The sequence below is a fragment of the Taudactylus pleione genome, unplaced genomic scaffold, assembly GCF_031769625.1.
Source record: "Taudactylus pleione unplaced genomic scaffold, aTauple2 ptg000959l, whole genome shotgun sequence".
In the NCBI taxonomy this organism is placed as follows: domain Eukaryota; kingdom Metazoa; phylum Chordata; class Amphibia; order Anura; family Myobatrachidae; genus Taudactylus; species Taudactylus pleione.
This window is the reverse complement of record NW_028285360.1, coordinates 868,815-890,708: the sequence shown is the minus strand read 5'-3', so window position 1 is coordinate 890,708 and position 21,894 is coordinate 868,815. Positions and strand designations below refer to the sequence as shown.

Genomic DNA, 21,894 nt, shown 5'->3' with positions numbered 1-21,894 from the left:
TGTGTGGCCATCGGGGGACTCTGGGAAAGATGCTATTTGATCCATCTCGTGGAATTATGCGGGATAAAAGCCCATAGGCTTCTATTAGAAAATGCCATAGATGGCGTTGCCTATCGGGTACAAGCTCCGCAAAGTTTGCCTTTCCGGAGCTGGATACATATAGGTGTAATACCCCACTATGTGAGTTATTACGTCTGACTTGGAATTACATTGGAAGACATATCCCAGCAGTCTCAGCAGCTGCTGAAGAGGTCAGGAGCAGCAGGTCACATGACCAGTGTCAGGTCAGTGACAGTTGGAGCTGTGGAGAGAGGAGAGCTGAGGGGACGCCATTGCAGAGTGATAAACAGCTGTAGTAACAGAGACAGAGAAAAAAAAATAGAAGAGTGGCTGGGACTTATAGTGCCACATAGTAAGCCATGCTGAGAGTCCTGTCCAATTGTTCACTGTGGCTACCTTTTGAAGAGAAAGTCGCATCCTAATTTTGGTCCTCAGATTTGGTGAGAGGAAGCCATTATTACACACAACTTCTATGTGTGATATAGAGACACTACTCCTAATTTATATATCAACACTGCAACATTGCTGATTGTCATTCAGTTGTAAATACGCTTTAAGGGCCCCAACGTGTGCACAAGGAGTTATCCGTAACCTGGGTTATAAAGGACATGTCACCTGTCTTAGGTTATTGGGACATTCTATTAATTTGAAAAGAACATTGCTAATTTAGTATAGGAATAGTCAATTAGAAAAGCAGTAAGTTTGTTATTGTAATTTATGTGATTTAGTGTGTGTATATTGTACCAAACCTATCATTCTATAACAGTTACCCATTTCAGTAATTGTGGGTTTCTAAAAATAAATCCGTATAGCTTTTGCATGAATTTTGTCTCCCATTGTATGTGTCTGGTTGGAAACCCTTGCCTCTCTGTGGGTGTGGTCTGAATTAGGAATTGCCGCCAGTTACACCTGCACCACACCATCTGTATTTTTCCCATTGGGGTATTACATTTTAGCGTCCACGAACAGGATCGACTACAGAGACAAAAGCGGGTGGCTACCCTCAAAAAAAAAAAAAAAAATCACAGCAAGGAGACAGATTAAACAGAGGAAGTCCTACTATGTCTACACTAATTACTATGCCATACTACTTCGAGGGCCCCATGGCTGCCAACTTACTCAGGGGATGCATGTACACCAGGCACAAGGGCATTTAAAGAGTTTAAGTACAAATTACAATCGATGTTCAGACTGTACCAACTTGATGAAGTACAGAAAGTGGAGATACTCATCGGGCAGTTAAAAGGCACCGCTTTATGTGAAGTGAAATCATGGCCTGACAGATACCGTAGAACTGTCAAAGATATCTTCGAAAAACTAGTCGCTATTTTCAACTCACGAACCGTATCGGAATTGAAAAGGCACCTTTATGCGAGAAAGCAACAGCCTCATGAGTCTTTAAGAGAATTTGCTCTTAGTTTGCAGAAATCACTTCAAGAATTACAAAACCTTGACCCTATTGGGATCCAGCAAGAGGCTGAAACATTAATCAACCTCTTTATTGAGGGAGCACTCGGGGAGGAGGTGTGCACTCAATTGCGAATGTGGAGATTTCAGAATCCAGATTGTCCTTTCCTAGAATTTAAAGAGACTATTATGAAAATTGTGGGACTGAATCAAAGTTCTGAAGTTGACTGTTCCATACTTGCAGAAAATTCGGAGGCAAAGGGTCCGCACGATGTTAGCTACAAAGAAAGACAAGACCCCCTAGCACCTAAAGAGTTCGTCATGCAACACACTCAAACATCCTCCTGTCCTGATCCTATTGGGGTATTAAAAAGCCAGATTGCTGAGCTCACACAAGGTCTAACCAAAGTGTGTCAAGAGCTGAAAGAACTAAGGCAAGAACAGGCCCCATCTAAGCAAAATGAATGGCGTTCAGATCATGGACCGCGAAATAACCCTAGACGGGATACTATTAGGATCTCAGGAAGAATAGAGAGAACAGGTCCACCCTTGGAAGAACAACATCACAAGGATGCAAGTGCAAACACAGTATTGCAGAGCCAGGTTGGAATGGTAGTTGAAACATGTGCAGACAATGTCCTGCTAGCCAGTACAAAGAAAATTTCAGGTCAAGTTGTATGGTTCCATGTGCAACGTGGATATGGGTTCATACATCGAGATGACACAAAGAGCGATATTTTTGTACATTACTAAGCCATCCAGAAGAACAACCCCAAAAAATACTTTTGAAGTTTGGGAGATGGGGAGACTGTAGAATTTGATGTAGTCAAAGGAGAGAAAGGTGCTGAAGCAACTAACGTAACTGGTCCTGTTGGAGTTCCAGTCCAAGGCAGCAAATATGCAGCAGATCGCAAACATTATTGGCATTATCCACGTCGCAGAGGTTCTCCACGTAACTATCGACATAGTGAAAGTAGAGAAAGACCAGAAGAAATTGAAAGTGTGATAGAGGGTGCTAATCCACAATGGCCTTACCGGAGGTGTCACTACCCACCATCCTATCTAAGGAGATCTTATGGACAGAGACCACAATATTCTGGTGTCGCAATGCAGGATGAAGTGCTGATGGGAATGGTTGGTCAAGATGTATAAAGACAAAATATACTGGTGTGCCAGAACCAACAAGTAATAGTCCGGCCAACAGTTGCTCAAGAACCACAACCACAGAATCAACCAAAAGTATTTGGCAGTGCTTCCAATGTGGTCTGCAATCACCAAGAGTCGAGTACAGATAAACATACAGAAGACACAGAGAAAGTTCAGCACTTACCCATAGCAGAGAAGTTGAGGTTCCCTGAAACAAATCACGTAGTTTATTCTATGCAAAAATCTAAATCTATTGATATTGAGGAACCATATATCATACCCAAAGAGCCCCTAATGTCTGTGCCCTCAGAATACAAATTCCCAGACCATGAATATACTGAAATAAGTTCTAGGGAGGTAGCATTAATCCTACAGAGAATTCTGGGAAAGTCAGGAAAGAGGAACAAAGGTGCTCCATCTTTACAGTATAGACATTAACATGTGAAGAAGTGTTTAGAATAAATATTGTTCTTCTTATTGTACATATCAGATGTAAATAGCCTTTGTGTAAAAACATTTTAAAGAGACTGTTCTACAGTGGACTTTGAGGACACGCATAATTCAAGTGGGGAAGTATGTAATACCCCACTATGTGAGTTATTACGTCTGACTTGGAATTACATTGGAAGACATATCCCTGCAGTCTCAGCAGCTGCTGAAGAGGTCAGGATGAGCAGGTCACATGACCAGTGTCAGGTCAGTGACAGTTGGAGCTGTGGAGAGAGGAGACCTGAGGGGACGCCATTGCAGAGTGATAAACAGCTGTAGTAACAGAGACAAAGAAAAAAAAAATAGAAGAGTGGCTGGGACTTATAATGCCACATAGTAAGCCATGCTGAGAGTCCTGTCCAATTGTTCACTGTGGCTACCTTTTGAAGAGAAAGTCGCATCCTAATTTTGGTCCTCAGATTTGGTGAGAGGAAGCCATTATTACACACAACTTCTATGTGTGATATAGATTTATATATCAACACTGATATATATATCAACACTGCAACATTGCTGCTTATCATTCAGTTGTAAATACGCTTTAAGGGCCCCAACGTGTGCACAAGGAGTTATCCGTAACCTGGGTTATAAAGGACATGTCACCTGTCTTAGGTTATTGGGACATTCTATTAATTTGAAAAGAACATTGCTAATTTAGTATAGGAATAGTCAATTAGAAAAGCAGTAAGTTTGTTATTGTAATTTATGTGATTTAGTGTGTGTATATTGTACCAAACCTATCATTCTATAACAGTTACCCATTTCAGTAATTGTGGGTTTCTAAAAATAAATCCGTATAGCTTTTGCATGAATTTTGTCTCCCATTGTCTGTGTCTGGTTGGGAACCCTTGCCTCTCTGTGGGTGTGGTCTGAATTAGGAATTGCCACCAGTTACACCTGCACCACACTATCTGTATTTTTCCCATTGGGGTATTACATAGGAAATGTGGCAGGGGCGTATTAAGAGAGGAGAGGCCCGTGTGCATTCCCCATACAGGGCCCCCTCCTCCCCAGTGCCCCTGTAGCGGACTGACCGCAGCAGTAGACTTTGGACATTAGCGGTTGCCATTTTCCCAGTGATTTCCCCCTGCGCATGCACAGAATGCCAGGAAAATGGCCGCCGTGGCCATTTTCAATGTGTTTTATGCAGGGCTGTGACACACGACACCGGAATTCAGAGAAGTAAGTATTACAAAATATGGGTTCAGGGTGTGCAGTGTGGGCCTGTATGCACTGCATACTCTGCACCAGTGGTGTAAGTTCATCCCAGATGCCCGGAAACAAGTTAGAATTTGTTACCCCCCTCGTCACAGCCACTGACACTGTAATGTAGCATTTCGCAAGCAGATATACCCGCAGTTGCACACAGAATATAGTCATGCCATGGAGGATTGAGACAGAGAGTTGTGGGTTAGGGAGGAACCGGACATGTCACACTGAAAAAAGAACACCAATGAGTATGGCCAGGCTACAGATAGATGGAGACGGCAGCTGATGGCCTGACACGGAGCTCTCCACTAGTGTATAGTGGCTTCTTAGTGCCAGGATGAGGTGCCATGCATTAGGCGGTCATCACGGTACACTCCTGGTAAATAGTTACAGCCCTAACTGGGGTGAATATATTGTGGGTAATGGAGGAGGTGCCCCTTCAGTGCTGGAGCCCAGCGGCAGGCGCCTCCATTATCTCCCATAGTTCTGCCCCTGCACCCATTATAGATACGCCCCTGGGATGTTGTCAAACCTCCATAAACGGCAGTTTTTTGAGTCTTGACTGCATTTTGCTATTAGTACATCCCACACCAAGCCTCTTATACCATATTCATACACTTAACTTAACTATCAGTAATAGTGTGATTTATGCGGACCTTGTCATTCAGTTAGAACCCTCTGTATTTAAAACACACATTTCTCTGCATGCCATACTCTCAACTTCACGTAAAGTCAGACACCTAACACATGGTGCTATTTGCTCCTGCATAGTAAGGTCAGTAATTATATGAAGCTACAGATTACGCTCATTACACTCCACGCTCATCTAGGCATGGATGGCAAGACTAGCGTGCCCGCAGCTATGGCGTTCGTACGTGCATACGTCCGTGTACACCACAGACTTCAATGGGGTAATTGCCGGCTGCGAGTGCTTGCAGCCTTGTGATTGCTGCGCTATGCCAGGATACATGCGCACGTGCGGGCACATCGTGGAAACGATGAGGCTGGCTGCATCTGTAGTTGTATTTGTCAGTTTTAAATATTGCAGCTAAGCAGATCTATGTAGTGCGTGGATGCATGTAGTGTATGGCTCCACACTATAGTATATAGGTCTGCTTAGCTGTATTGGTTTAAACTAGGGATGTGCAGGCTCGGATAGGTGCGAGTTTGCACGTTGAGTTCGGATTTTTCCCCAAAAAAAAACGGAACTCAGAAAGAGGCAAAACGTCATCTTACATGGACGAACATCATCATTCCTGGACAAAAGTCCAGGAATGATGATGTTCGTCCATGTAAGATGACGTTTTGCCTCTTTCTGAGTTCCGTTTTTTTGGAGGGAAAAATCCGAACTCAACGTGCAAACTCGAACCTATCCGAGCCTGCACATCCCTAGTTTAAACTGACAATTGCTATTGGTAGACACTACGATGGTAGATGGCAGCGCTGTTCAATGGAGGTTGATTCACATGGTAGATACAGGATGTAAGCAACAGTCAGTTGCAGCCTGGAGCGTTAAAGGTTTTCTACGTGTATTGGTGTGCCAGGTGCAGGGGCGGATTGGGTTGGAAAACCAGCGCAGGAAATTTCTGGAAGCAGCCCTATTTGGGGCGTGGTCTGATGAGGGGGCGGTTACTATCAAGGGGGGCGGGATTCCTCAGATGGCCTGATTCTGAGTTGGACACAACTATTACATATTCTAAAATCACAAGCACAAGAAGTACCAGTATAGTAGATTCATACAGAGGGGATGTAGTTGACATCCCAGGGGTCAGGATGCTGGGGCTCATAATACCAGCACCACAATCCAGATGGTAAGTATTAGGTTTAGGGGTTAGGGTTAAGGGTTAGGCACAAGGGGGAGGGTTAGTCTGCAGGGGGGGAGGTTGGGGTTAAGCTAGGTACACACTATCTTGAGCGATTTGACCGATTCTGACGCATCGGAACAACAAATCATTCATACAGTGTGTACGCACGATGTTGATGCGCGCTCCTGCCCGGTCGCCCGTCGCATCCTCAAATCTTTTGTACATGCAGAAACATTTGAAGATGTCGCCAGCGATGCCATGCTGCTGAATGCAGCATGGCCCCAGCTATCCCCCGCTGTTGCTCTGTCGCTGCCAGCTTCGGCAAGTGTGTATGCACTTAACGATGCCGGCACCCCCTCCGGGTTCCATTGCTGACGAGATCGTGCTAGATACACATCGTCTAATGTGTACCCAGCTTTAGGCTGCGGGGGAGAGGATTAGGGTTAGGCTGCAGGGAGAAGTTTAGGGTTAGGCTATGGGGGGGAGGGTTAGGTTTAGGCTGCGGAAAACGTGTGTTAGTGGGAGGGTTAGGGGTCAGGGTTAGGTAACCAGAGATACCACCAGCAATACACCAGGCTTCTCTGGGCAAACATGTCACAGGATTGTCACAGCAACATCACAACACCAGACCACGCTTGGAGCAGTGACGTTATTGGATTCGGATACACCTAAAGCAATCAATTCTGGGACCTGTTCCATTTCGACATTTTAAGGATCTGAATTAGCGCACTATTTGTTTGATAGAGATAGGCAGATAATTATCATATAGATAGATAGAGAGAGATAGATCTATACACACACATTTTCTTTAAATAGCACAATCACCTCTCTAAATTACTAATTACAAGTGCAACCTACATAAATGTCAGTGTGCATGATATTAAAGTAACACAAACACCTTAAACAACTTAAATATATATATATATATATATAATATATATATATATATATAATATATATATATCTTTCACATCCCAACCCACAAGTTGTGATAGTTATTTAGGTGATGCCTGGGATGTGATGTGATCATAAAATTATAATCACATCACATCCTATGCATCACCTAAATACTAAATAACTATCACGACACAACTTGTGGGATGTGATATATATAAGGAGTCATACAGTATGTCACATCATGTGGATAAATTGTGACTCACACAGTGTTGCGGCCGCTCGCTCCAGTCCTGAAACAGCCTTGCCACCCCTGCGGCCTGCCCCTTCTCCCCTTCCTGGCTCCTGCGATGGACTGGTGGCTGCTGGAGGCGGAGCCCTGAGGTGTCCCCATAATAATGCACCTGTGCCCATATGGTAACTCCACCATAGTAATGCCCCTGTAGTAGTCCCCATATGGAAATGACCCCATAGTAATGCCCCTGCAGCGCCCATATGGTAATGCCCCATTAGTAATGCCCCTGTAGCGTCCATATGGTAATATCCCCTATAGTGCCCTTATAGTAATGCCCCTGTAGTGCCCTTATAGTACTGCCCCCTGTAGTGCCCTTATAGTAATGTCCCCTGTAGTGCCCCCATAGTAATGCCCCTGTAGTGCCCTTATAGTAATGCCCCCTGGAGTTCCCTTATAGTAATGCCCTTATAGTAATGCCCCCTGTAGTGCCCCTATATCCGCTGACACACACACACACAAAAAAATTACCTTAAACCCGCTCCTGCGTCCTCCGCCCTCTGGTCCGCCAGGCTGCTCCTCGGAACTATGGGAGAGACGTCATGACGTCTCTCCCATAGTGCCCGTGGGGAGAGCCGGAAGCTGGAGTCCTGCGGAAAACTCCAGCCTCCGGCTACCGCACAGTCCGCATCGTGCACTGAGCTGAGCAGTCTGTGTTCAGCCAGTGCTGTGATCGGAGCCTGTGTAATGTGCTCTCCGCTCTCCGCACATTACACAGGCTCCGATCACAGCACAGGCTGAACACAAACTGCTCAGCTCAGTGCATGATGCGGACTGTCTGTGCTAGGGGGGCGATCGCTCCAATTGCCCCCCCCTGGATCCGCCACTGCCCACAGGAGGAGCTGCTGCCCTCCCTCTGCCATCTCATTACTGAATGAGCTTCTGCGCATGCACAGAAGCTCAATCATGACCGCTGCGCTTTCCGGCATGAGCCCCTATCGCTGTAGCGGCTGTTAGAGCCACCGGCCGGTCAGCCTGTGTAAAGTGGGCCAGCAGGGAGGAGAGGGCACCGGCCCATCGGGAGCTTTCCCGCTGTCCCGGTGGCCCAATCCGCCCCTGGCCAGGTGCATAGATAAACAGTAGTGGCACTGCGGTGGTGGCATAGTGGATATTATGGTCTCTGTGGGCTCTTCGTTACACGGAGCTGGACACAATAGGAGAAAAACATGTCAGGGAGATGTGCATGCACAGCAGCTCTGGTCAGGGGTTGTGCCTCCGAGAGTCCCCACGACCTAGTCCCCAGCGGCTCTATAGTAAGAAGGCAGTGCCGAGCGCTCCTCTAACACACCCATCCGCTTAAAGCTCTCTTTGGTTACATCAATTTCAAACATTGCATATTTGAATGTCACACCTGTAACCAAAACACAAGGACGTTATGCAAAACAGGATATAATAAAACTAGAGATGAGGGGTTCGGGATTCTGTGGAATCTGAACTGCTCCGAACCTCGGGGATCCGAGTCCACCCGAACGCTGTTCAGGTGTTCCCCGTCTGACTCGGATCCCACTTCGAGGCCAAACGGTGGCCTCCTGTCGTCGGATCCTCACGAGAGAATCCAACGTCAGGGCCCCACACGTGTAGGGCAGACCACAGTGATAGCCGTCTGCCCTACACAAAAACAAACACACAGCTGCCAGCGGTGGCTGTGTGTTTGTTATAGCAGCCAATGAGAGTCAGGCAGACTCTAATTGACTGCTGCATCCACAGAGGGAGCCGGCTGGAGCTCACACATGAGCTCTTCCTTCGCTCCCCCTGCTGCGGGTGATGAGAGAAATGTCATGACATCTCTCCCATAGTGCAGAGAGGAGCGGATGGCTGCAGTCACGGCATGAGCGGGGATTCAGGTAAGTTTTTTTTTTGTGTTTAAGGGGGCGCGACTGGGGGCACTACTAATGGGGGCATACTACTAGGGGCACAACTATTGGGGGCACAACTACTAGGGGCACTTGTAATGGGGGCATACTACTGGGGGCATACTACTAGGGACACTACTACTGGGGGCATACTACTGGGGGTACTACTAGTGGCATACTACTGGGGGCACTACTATTGGGCGCATACTGCTAGGGGCACTACTAATGGGGGCACAACTACTAGGGGAACTTCTAATGGGGCATACTACTGGGGGCATTCTACTAGGGACACTTACTGGGGGCATACAACTGGGGGCACTACTAATGGGGGCAAACTACTAGGGACACAACTACTGGGGCATCCTAATTGGGGCACTACTAAAGGGGGCATACTACTGGGGGAACTATTACTGGGGGCATACTACTGGGGGCACTATTAATGGGGCATAGTACTGGAGGCACTACTAATGGGGGCATACTACTAGGGGCACTACAAATAGGGGCATACTACTGAGGGCACTGTATAGGGGGGCTCTACTACTGATGGCATTGTGTAAGGAACACTATTGCTGTGGGCATTGTATAAGGGTCACTACTACTGTGGGCATTGTATAAGGGGCATTACTACTGTGGGTTTTGTGTATCAGGGTCACTAATGTGGACATTGTGTAAAAGGGGCACTACTGTGTGTCATAACATAAATAAGAGACACTACTTTATGGTGTAATTTGAATCAGGGGCACTATGGGCCTGATTCAGAGCCGCTCGTTGCTGGCGAGCGCTCACTTTGAATCAGGGCATTTTTTTCTCCAGGCTGCTCGCAGAGCTGTGGGTGACCCACAGCTTGTGCGAGCGGCCTGGAGTCCTTCGCAATTATTGCGACCATCGGGCTTGCGATGAGACCCTGTGGTAGGGTCTCAGCTCCCGCAAGCCCGAGTGGACTTCCTGCTCTAATAGAGCAGGAACTCCACTACTGACATCATTAGTGATGTCAGTAGTGATGTCAGTAGCAATATATAGCTAATGATGTCAGTAGGTCCGCCCTCAAATGGCAGGCGTTCCTTTGGTAACGCCTGCATTTGCCCAACCACCCCCCCTCCCCGCCTACAAAACGGGGTGAGCTATCACTCACCATCGACAGCCGCCTCGTATTGTAGCGAGCCCCACAGTGACTGAAGCTCAGTCGCTCGTCGGGGCTCGCGCATGCCGGATGCGGTGCATGCGCAGACCATAAACATCGAGCCGCTTGCGAGTGGGTCTGAATGAGGCCCTATGTGCAGTGTAATGTGAATAAGATTGTGCACTGTGACTCCTTGGGCTGTAGCCCACTGTGTAAACAAGTACTGTGACTCTGCTGGCCGTACCCCACTGGGTGGGAGGGCCAAAGGACCATTCCATCTTGCACTACTTTTCATTTCTGCCACTGCTGTGTGGCTATGTTTCATAGATGTGCTTTAAACTGTGGTGTCTGTGTCACTGTGCCGCAGCTCTGTCGCTTAGTAACTAACCAGTCAGCTCACTGCAGCCTTTGTCCAATAATGGTGAAAACAATGCTATAAGCTGTGAAGTGGTCTAAATTGACTGTAAATGCCTGGAAATTAATGTTATTGAGGTTAATAATACTCTAGGAAGAAAAAAATACCAAATTTATGTGATTTTAGCTTTTATTTGTAAATTTTTTGTAAAAAATCCAAATCCAAATCCAAACCCAAAGCCAGTCACCGCAGTTTGGTAAATCCAAATCCAAAGCTGGACGACGAATTAGAATCAAATTCAAATCCGGCAAAAATGGTGCCTAAACAAAACACATCAACATTTCATATGTTATCTGGTCCACACTTTTGTAAGAAGTTATTTAGTACATGTGGCAGCGACCTTTAGTTAACATGTCAGCAAGATTTTCTTCACTGGTCACTTCTGACTGAGATGCTCTTTAATGAAATGGTGTCTTATGGCAATCTGTTTAAGGTCAACCAATAGGCTGATCAGGCTGCAGCCTAGGATGTCAGGACTAGGGGCACGCCAGAACCGCCATTTATACTGTGTCGAAGTCAAATAATTGGTTATGATCATTTATAATTATTAACTGATGATCTAGTCATTTATGGGCTGATAAAGAGTAAATCGGATGTTACTCTGCATTGGAAACAAGCCGATGCGCACAAATTCGTATATAAATGTCATTCAAGGTTTAGCCAAGTGTGTGAGAAGCAGGAGTATGTCTGTGACAAGTAATTAAAAATACACAAAGAAACTGTGAGTGTTTGCATATATATTGAGAAGCTGTGGCAATTGAAGTGTAACACAGACACTGATATGCTCAGATGAAGTGTTCTGAATGTAGAGTTAGAAACAAATGTCAGAAGTTTGATTATCATTAGCAATTGTATGCCTTGTGTCCAATGCTGATGTGGTTAAGAAGTACTGGCAATTGTATTCTAAATAAGCATAGGAAAGCCTTTGTTGAGTTATCAGACTTCTGACTATGGCCAAGGCTTGCCCCACCTGTGAGCAGGACAAACTTCATTTTACATGACCTTCTGTAATTACATTCAGACAGATATAATATCAAACGTACCAGTTACTGGATAAAGATATATATATATATATATATATATTAAGCCATGATACAGACGCACATTAGCGAATAAAAGATAAACTCACATACAGCACCTATTTGCATGATACACGACACATACACGCAGCGCACATTTGCGCTGTGTTCAGCCGTACAACGCACACTGATGAATTCCTGTAAATATCTCACATTCATTTATGCAAGCATACATAAAGGTTCACTAACATTGAGTGTAATATTAGAGATTTTGTTAGCTAATCATTATGGTGTAAAATGTACATATATGATATGTAAGGTATAGAACTTAGTAGACATGTCATGTTTGGTATCATACTGACACCCAGTTTAATTCTAGATATCTGAATCTATCGGCGAAGGAGACGCATCTTGAATTCGGTGGTTATGGATTATAGGGAATTATTGGTTAGAATATGTACTTTGTATGTAGTGTCTTATCCAGTTTTATCTCATCTGGAGGGATGGACGATATCCCTGTTGTCACCATATGAACTGTCCTATGACCTGCATCGTACGAAAATGACAAGAACAAGGATCAATGGAATTATGCCAGCTCGTTCCTATTGTGTTGTCCACTATATATTCAAGCGCTCTCAGGGCCTGATTCAGAGCCGCTTGTAAGCGGCTGCTCGTACGCTCCGAGCGATGTTCGCACAACTGCGCATGCATATGGGTTGTAATACGCATGCGCGAACCAGTCATTGCGGTCGGAAATTGTGTGCTCGCAAAATAGCGAATGCCTGCTAATTTGAGTGACAGAATGAGGCGTTTGTGGGTGGTAACAGGGGAAGGTGCTTGAAAACGGGGAGTGGAGATCCGAACGCAGGCGTGCCAAACGGTCAAAACGGGTGTTTTAAGGGTGTGCATAATTAACAAAGCAGCGTCATCGACCACGTCACTTGGTTGTCTTTTAGCCTGTACTGCTCGCATGATTGCGGTCTGAAAATCCAACCACAAGCACTGCGAGCAGTTCATACGCCTTTCGATGTACTCGATTAATCTAATAAATAGCGGAGATGACGTAGGATGCGAGTGGCCAGGGGGCGTTTAAAAAAAAATAGCGAGCGCATGTTTCGTTCGCTCATTCAGACATAGAGGCGTCAACAGACCGCAAAGAGCGAGCGCTCTATTTAAATATCCGGCCCCCCAAATAGCATCCGGATCTGAATCAGGCCCTCAGTCCTGTAGTTAGTCATCTTCTTTCTTTCTTATGACGGAGGCTTCACGTTTGATGCCGGGAATCTGGATTCAGAGCGCTTGCGTATGTATTGGCTGTACCTTTTGTATTTAATTGTCTTTGCGCTAATTGTGATAGATCAAAGCATGTAACTTACTTTTTGTTGCAATAAGAACTTTTTGTGCTTTGGAACCACAATGAAAGTCTGGAAAGCAATTATTTCTGTTTAGCGATATTGGGGTAATCATAGATGGGGGCTCATAGTTTTGGAGGTCACGCTACCAAGAGGTCACACAATAACGTACGGATCTCGATTTCATAACAAAGGGTGGAATAAGGCGCCATATGCAGGAAAGAACGTACTGTGTTCAAAACCTGCACCATCTGGAGTGTGAAACAGATATCCGTTGTTATGTTATTTCAAGGAGCGCTGACTAGGACCTGGGGCAGGAGAGAAAAGTTTGTTTCTTTCATTGACTGTCTTGGCGCTAGAGTGCGAGTCGCACAATAGCGTATACGTGTTTCCTGTATTGCTGCCATGAGTTTCAAACAATCGTTCTGATAGTATTGTCATATTGATAGTGATTACATTGTTTAAAACCTCTGTATCATACTGCCATACTAGTGAAAAGTTTATTTTCTGCGCAGAAAACTAAAAGTGTGTGTGAGCAAACGTGTGCTTGTAAATTGAAAGATAGGGACTGTGTGCCAGACCTATAGACGAGGTACCGTGTTACGGGCCTAAAAGACTCAGTAGGTGTCTGATGAGGCAGAAAGCTACTGAGTATGTACACATAGCAGGTGTATTGCAGCTAGGACAGGGATTTTGTACCTTAAAGAAAACAAGGGGTTTTTCGAAATCGGCCCAAAACTGTAGTCACAGAGCCCACTGATCAGTTAGGTACTCTGGACACTGTGACTGGACAACATGGTTGGGCAGACCGTGATTGTGGCTTGGGGGATAGTGGAGGAAATCACTGGAAAGGGTAAGTGTAATTGGAACACTTAAATTCTAACAGGGGAAGTACTCACAAAGGGTAAGCTACCGGACAAGGGCTGAAAGGTGTCCGGAAAGACAGTTTAATCGTATAAGACGTTATTCTGTACCTCATTGTGCAAGCTGTCCATAACGGTTAGCGGGCCGGTTGTGCACAACGGGATAGGAGTGCGTGAACGTAGCTCTATTGGAATCGTTCACCGGTCCACATTCACTAGTGAAAAGTGCTTAGTGTTTTCCCAGATGGGTGCCAGGCTGGCGCTGGGAATGGTTGACGATGTGCTGCTTTTGGAAGGGCCGACAGGTTCGGCAAGGCATATAATGTATACAAAGTATGGTGCGCAGGCAACTGCGTACTGTAATGTATGGGTTAAGATGACCGAGGAATGTGTGAAACCTTTTCCTAACGATTGGCAGTTTTGATGTGGAGGTGTTGAATAATGTTAGAGATGGTATCTGTATGGTGAAATCTCTAAAGAAACAGGTAAAGTATAATGATTGTTTAAAATTGTGGCAGCATGAGGGGAACACATTGTTGAGTGGCGTGATCGTGCCGCTAAGTAGCGCCACGAGCATGACGCAAAAGAGAGTGCAAGCAACGCAAAACAACATTGGCCAGACACCACCAGGGAGCGCGCCCACGACGCCAGTTAGAGTCGGGTGCACGCAACCAGGGAGCATGCATGCACCGCAAGGTAGCGCTGCCCAAGGTATTGCTATTAGCGCATGTTCACCTCTGCTGCCCTATGTGGCTGCAGGTGATGGTACAGCCAATGCAAAAAAAATTATAAAAATCGTAACAAGTAACTATAAAGAAAAATGTAACTGAAAGAAATAAAAAAATAAAATATGTTTTAAATCACCTCTAGGAATTCTAAGTGTGTACAGGCCTTAGTCATTGCACCGCTAGGAAAAAAAATCAGGTGTCTTTGTTTACAGTAAATATTGAGATTGAGAACTGAGGCCAGAATAGCTACTATATGTGTTAATTTTTCCTTGATCTCCGTGAAAGTCTAGGCAATCTGCAGTGAAACTTATGCATTCATAATTAATCACAGCAAACCCAAATATGAAGGTTTTCTTTGTATAAGTTTGTAGTTACATGCTGCATATAATAATTTTCTGTGTGGAGTTTTGTATGTGCACATATGTATGTACTTCTGAAAAATCCTTGCAATACAGCAGTTAAGGAATTCACTTCTTAGTAAGGTAACATATGGTGTGTTATACTGTATTATCTGTGTATTAGATCGCCTGTAAACCACATATAATATTGCAGTTTATGATTTGAAGGTTTGCTGAATATGTGTTCTACTCTAATTCATTTACTGTATGTCATGATTGAACGATACTAAACTATTGTTGCTAAAGGCTAAATACTTGAGACACTGTCTAACCCAGGAGCTACGACACTTGACCACTGACAGAATACAGGCCATACAGACCATGACACTGCTGCAAAACCAGCAGCAAATCCGTACCTTCTTGGGCATGTGTGGATACTGCAGATCATGGATCCCAGGTTTTTTTTTCTATTTTGGCATTACCATTGCAGGAATTGGTGTCATCCTCAAAACCCGACCGCGTCACACATACTGAGAAAGAGCAGGCTTTCCTTAACCTTAAGGATAGTCTGACAAGAGCACCTTCCGTGGGAATGCCAGATTATGAAAAACCTTTTAAGTTATATTATACGGAAGCTGATGGCTGTACAGCAGGTGTCCTCACACAAAAACATGGTGATGCTAGCAGGCCTGTAGCGTACTACAGTGCACAATTGGACACTATGGCAAGATCACTCCCAACGTGTTTAAGAAGTATAGCAGCAACCGCTCTTCTGGTAAACAAGAGCAAGAATGTAGTATTAGGTCATGACATGATTGTTTATACACCACATGCTGTGTCTGCTTTGCTGAATTCTGCCCAAACCAGACACGTCTATCAAGCCAGGTAAACGGTGCAATACATTAAATCCAGTGACGTGCTTGCCATGTGTGCCTCAAGATGCACAAAGGGTGGAGAAAGGTGAGCTGCTGGTTGAAGGTGAGTTTTGCAGGTATACTGATACACAGGATTGCATGGAGTATTTGAATCAGACCTTTACTGCAAGACCTGACATATGTGATACATCAGTAGAAAATGCAGATTTGATGGTTTTACACGGATGGGAGTTGTCATAGACAAACTGACAGGAGAATATGCACAGGATTATGTTGTTGTAAATGACGAAGAACAATCTCTTTATACCGTCATGGCCACATTACCATGAGACCCCACACACGCACATACATGCACCAATAATTATTTTCTCTGATAGATTGTTTTCCACAACTTATCTATAGACGAGTAGTCGGGCCGGAAGTGCAGGTGAATAATTGAAAAAAATTTCCCTTCAAATAAACATACAGTATATCAAATATAGACGAGTAGTCGGGCCGGAAGTGCAGGTGAATAATTGAAAAAAATTTCCCTTCAAATAAACATACAGTATATCATATATTCCCCCCATACACATACGCATGTACACTTCACACACATACATTCATGGTATATCATTCCATTTTTATTCTGTTCCATTATTTTCTGTTTAATAAATCCTGCAGTGATAAAACTTATGTATGCTAAGTTACAAAAGGCAGTAGCTGTCATCAAATACAAAGCCCATACATGTGAAGAAGACTCGGTGTCACTGGGCAATAGCAGGGCAGATGAAGCTGCCAAATGGGCAGCAGGGTTAAGAATTAACATGCCAGTTAATAAAATTATGGTTTTTCAAACAATTGATATGCAGAAATTAATTGAGATGCAAAATTTGTGTTGCATTCAGGAAAAGGCAGTCTGGAGATCAAAGGGATGTGGACAAGAGCCCTCCGGACTCTGGAGAGATGGACAAGGTAAGCCGTGGCACCCAAGGCATACTACCCAAGCTTGGCTGAAGCAGCACGTGGTCTGACTCACCTGGGAAAGCAAGGTATGTGCAAGTTGGTCAGAGCATATTGGTGTGCACCGGGCTTCTCTTCCCAAACTGAAAAGAGAGCAATGTCCTGCTTGACTTGCTTGAGGAAAAACATTGGAAAAACAATACCAACCGAGCCATCCCACATCTCTCCGACAGACGGACCTCTTCAGGTAATACAAATTGATTTCATCCAATTACCACCCTGCAGGAATCTCAAGTATGTATTAGTTTGTACCGATGTGTTTTTTAATTGGGTAGAGGCATATCCAGCTGCCACTAATACTGCTGCGTTTACTGCTAAAAAGATTGTTCAGGAATTTGTATGCAGGTACGGTATCCCTAGAATCATAGAAAGTTATTCTAGGGATTTGAATGCAGGTACGGTATCCCTAGAATCTCTTAATCTGTATGCAGGTACGGTATCCCTAGAATCATAGAAAGTGATAGGGGTACTCATTCCATTGGTGATGTCTTCCAGAACATGTGTAAGTTGATGGGTATTAATAGTAGACTTCACACCCACTATCGACCGCAAGCCAGTGCCAAGGTGGAGAGGGTAAACGGTACTATTAAGAACAAACTGAGTAAGATCATGGCAGAAACTGCATTAGGTTGGCCAGAAGTCTTACCACTAGTCCTTCATAGCATCAGGACAACTCCTAGACCCCCTCTTAATTTGTCCCCCTTTGAGATACTGTTTGGGAGACAACCTCATCTGATTGTAAGTCCACAGGAAGACTTGAAGAGTAACAACGAGGTTACTGTAAAGTATCTTATAACAATGAGTAAACAGTTGAAACAGAAGCAGCAGAAATTGAAATTGTCACCTGATATGCCAGAAACAAACTGTCATGATGTTGAACCTAGAGAATTTGTTATGATCAGAAATTTCTTACGTTCAGGTTGTCCTGGCAGATCGGTGGGAAGGTCCATATCAAGTGTTGCTGACAAGTATGACATCCTTGAAAGTGGCAGAGAGAGATACCTGGGTCCATTCCACTCACTGCAGATAGGTCAACCAACCGGTGGAAATACAAGGTGGAGTCGAGGCAGATAACATAGACCTGTCAATTGCGAGCTTGTTCCGGGAGAGTTAAAGACTGCAGTGAGATACCTGAGCTAGGGAAATTTGCAGTCCACTATTCCAGCAATGGAGTGGCGGGCTGGGGTTGCGTTCCTATTTTCTTCCAGAATTCTCATCATCCTTGTTTGTTTCGGGATGTCCTGTTTCTGTAACGGAGGACAGATGATGGATGGAGAGGTTGATGGTGATATCGATGGAGTGGGGTTGGGAGAAGGAGCAATATATTCACAAGGGCGGTATCTGACCAAACTCAGGGTCTCATTCAGACCCGCTCACAAGCGGGTCGATGGTGAGGCCCTGCGCAGAAGAAATTCTCTCGCTCCGGGACTCACTACAAAAGGGGAGAGGGTCTTAAATCAGACTGAATGTTGGGTGTGCTCTCACGTGCCTCAGGGACACCATAATGTAGGACTAGTACCACTCCCATTAAAAATCTCTGAGTTCCTTGGATTACATAAGGAGAAGACGCTGGACTGGAAATTTATTATGTCCAAGCCTCCAAATTTTAAGCTCCACCAGTACCAAGTGGATAGATCCCTGTTATGTATAAACATCACCAATTCCAATAACCAGGAAATTGGGAGGTGTCCGGGAACAATCAGACAATGACCTTTTCACAGAGAGCTGATAATGCACCAGTAGATGGTGGACTTATACATAACATTACCAGTGGAAGATACTTCTGGTATAAGTATACACTTAGCTCTACCAAGGCAATGGTTGGCAGAGTACCAGAAGGGTACTGTGCAGTTATTGTACAACCTAAAACGTGTATCAGTCAAATGGGAAAATCTGGGGTAGGATTATTTGTCAGAGAATTGTGATCGATGATAATGATGCATTCTATCCCTTATGTACTCCCAGACGATGTGTATTTTATATGTGGAAGGAAAGCATATAAGTGGCTCTCTCCGAGTTCTGAAGGTTTATGTTACCTGGGAAGGGTACTCCCAGAGATTTTGACCCTTACACATGGTGAAATGCTTGGTATCCATAAAGAGACGCCATCCCCATATCTCCATATGCATTATGAACACCGTGACAAAAGAAACATGATACCTGGTGAAATACATACAGCCACACAGTTGATTAGCTAAACAACTGGTTTCCAAATTTTGGTAGCATTAGATCCCACCAGGATCGCTCGGGGTACTTTCAATTTTAGATACATCCAAGATCTTGCTAAATTAATAGATAATATCACCGAGATGTATGATGACACGTTTAGGTATACAGGTAAGGAGTTACAGGCTTATAAGAAAGAACTTGTACAACATAGGCTAGTGTTAAATTATTTAACAGCTGTTACTGGCGGATACTGTGTGACTCTAGCCACCCAATTTGGTGTCAAGTGTTGCACGTACATCACCAATAACACTAGTGACCTCAAGGAGGTGATAGATCGGAAGATGGATGAAATTCTGCAGCTGAAATGGGAATTTCGAAAGAACCATAATGCTTCACTGGTTGAAGTAGAGGAAAAGGTAGAAGAGTGGTTCTCTTGGTTGAACCCTGTGAAATGGTTCTCCGGTCTAGGAGTGTGGGTCCAGGAACTGGTTGCTATTGTGGGTAAGCTCCTGATCCTCATACTTATTGTCATCCTAGTAATTGGCTTATGTGTCAGGTGCAGGGCCGGATTTCCCGTTAGGCATCCTAGGCGCTCGCCTAGGGCCCGGCGGCACCCAAGGGGCCCGTGGACGGCCCCTTTGCCTTTAGAAATTACCCAATCACAGCGTTCCCAGAGGAGCACGGCGCGAGTACCACATGACATCATGACGTAACGCAGTCCCACCTCCTCACCCAGAGAGTCCCGCGCGGCTCTCTGCGCGGTGCTCTCTGGGAAAGAGAGACTGTGTGTACTTGGCAGCCTGCCTGAGCAAGAGGGAAGGGTGTGCGTGTGTGCGCACGGCACACAGTGACTCACCGGGCCTGCGGCCCGCCGCTCTGTCCCTACTGTGGTGGATCCAGGGGTGGGCAATCCGGGAGATCGCCCCCATAAAACAAAAGAATAAAAAAGTTTTTCCCCATAAGGGGGCGTGGCCACGGACCCGCGATTAGGCCATGCCTCCTTGATCCAGATGGCTCTCTGCAGAGACAACTTTGTGCTGTCAGGAGGAAGAGCCTGAGGAGCAGGCAGCGCACACTAAACTGGCGGCCATGGTTGGAGCAGCAGGACGCCGAACTCAAAGAAAAAGGAGCAGTCCAGCTGCCGAAATGAAGGTAAGTTGGAGGGGGCAGTGGAGCTGGTTGGTTGTTGAGGTTACTCAGGGCTGGAGCCTGGAATGACAGGGGCCTTTGAGGGGAGACAGGATGACAGGGGCCTGAAGGGGAGACAGGAGGCTGGATGTTGTAGGGCTGGAAGGGACATGGGCTGGAGGCTGGAATGACAGGTGGCTGGAGGGGACACAGAAGGCTAAAAGATGAATGACAGGGGGCTGGAGGGGACACAGAGGACTGAAGGCTTGAATGATGAGGGGACAGGAGGCTGGAATGACAGGTGGTTGGAGGGGACACAGAGGGCTGAAGGCTTGAATGATGAGTGGCTGTAGGGGACAGGAAGCTGGAATGACAGGTGGCAGGACTGGACACAGATGGCTGAAGGCTAGAATGATGAGGGGCTGGAGGGGACAGAAGCCTGGAGGGGACACCGAGGGCTGAATGGCTGGAATGATGAGGGGCTGGAGGGGACAGGAGGCTGAAATGACAGGTGGCTGGAGGGGAAAAGGGTTGAAGGCTAGAATGACAAATGTCTGGAGGCTGGAATGATGGGGGGTTGGAGGGTACACAGAGGACTGGTGGCTGGAATGCCAGGGGACTGGAGGGGACATAGATGGGTGGAAGCTGGGGGGAACACGGGGCAGGAGGCACAGGGGGCACATTTCTGGTTGAACTTCTGTTGTACGATAATGACATTGGTTATATTCCTACACAACCAAGCATCTTCCGGACCATGTGATCTTCAACGTGAATAGTGACTACTGATTGAGGACATTGTCTGCCCAGGGAGGATCAATTTCTTCAGAGGTTCCCCATTGCCGAGAAACCACCATATAGGTAAGGTGAGTTATTATTTAGTACACACAAATACAGTATTGATTTTTTAGTCCTTTTAAGTGGGGCACCAAACGGAATTTTCGCCCTGGGCTCTACTTGGTCTAGCCCGGTCCTCATATGACACACAAGGTCCTCCTCCTACAGGTGACTAAAACCGGATTAATGAGGAGTCTGAGGACCCAGGCGACATGTACCTCACTCCCTGGGCCCCCATTGGCATCCATGATGATGGACGGATCGCCGATGTGGTGGCAAGCACATCCTTGCCACCACTACATATACACACACACTGCCCCCCCTAAAGCAAGAGTCTAGATCCGCCCCTGTTCCTCCCTGTTGGTGATCCATCATCAATTTGGCTAGCCCCGCCGCCGCCCACCAGTAGCAATCAGCAGCACCCAACAAGGCCATATACACATATCACCCATCACAATCATGTCATCTGCTATGAAAAATTGTGTATCTTAGATTGTTTTTGCCCTTATTTTTAGGATTTTGTGTAATGATCTGAAGTAATTTTTTGTAACATTGGTGTGTAGTTTAGATGGTCTTTCTAAACTGTCAGCTTACAAATGTTTTTTTCAGAATATTTTCTCAAACATTAGGTAACACTTTGTAAGCTTCTATGACTAATCTTTTTAGTATGTTGTACATTTGTAGTTGTTCACACACTTGATGTTTGAGATATTATGAGGTACTACTGGGTACTATGAAATATAGTATACATGTACTCTGGCATAATTAATAATTTCTGCATATATGTTTCCCTGCTTATTAGTTTATTATGTGCTCTCAGCTTGTGGCTTGGTTATTATGTTGTTTACTTTTTTGTGTTCCCCCTTATTTGTGTCTTTGTCATTGTTTATTTATTT

At 45.3% G+C, this 21,894-nt stretch overlaps 1 protein-coding gene and 1 pseudogene across 5 annotated transcripts in view; one reads left to right on the top strand and one right to left on the bottom strand.

Moving 5' to 3' along the window:
* Positions 1–21,894, bottom strand: part of LOC148473161 (transcription elongation factor A protein 3-like) — an 87,274-nt gene that overhangs the window by 27,754 nt on the left and 37,626 nt on the right. The window lies entirely within an intron of this gene.
* On the top strand, positions 1,122–2,220 carry LOC148473162 (uncharacterized; annotated as a pseudogene).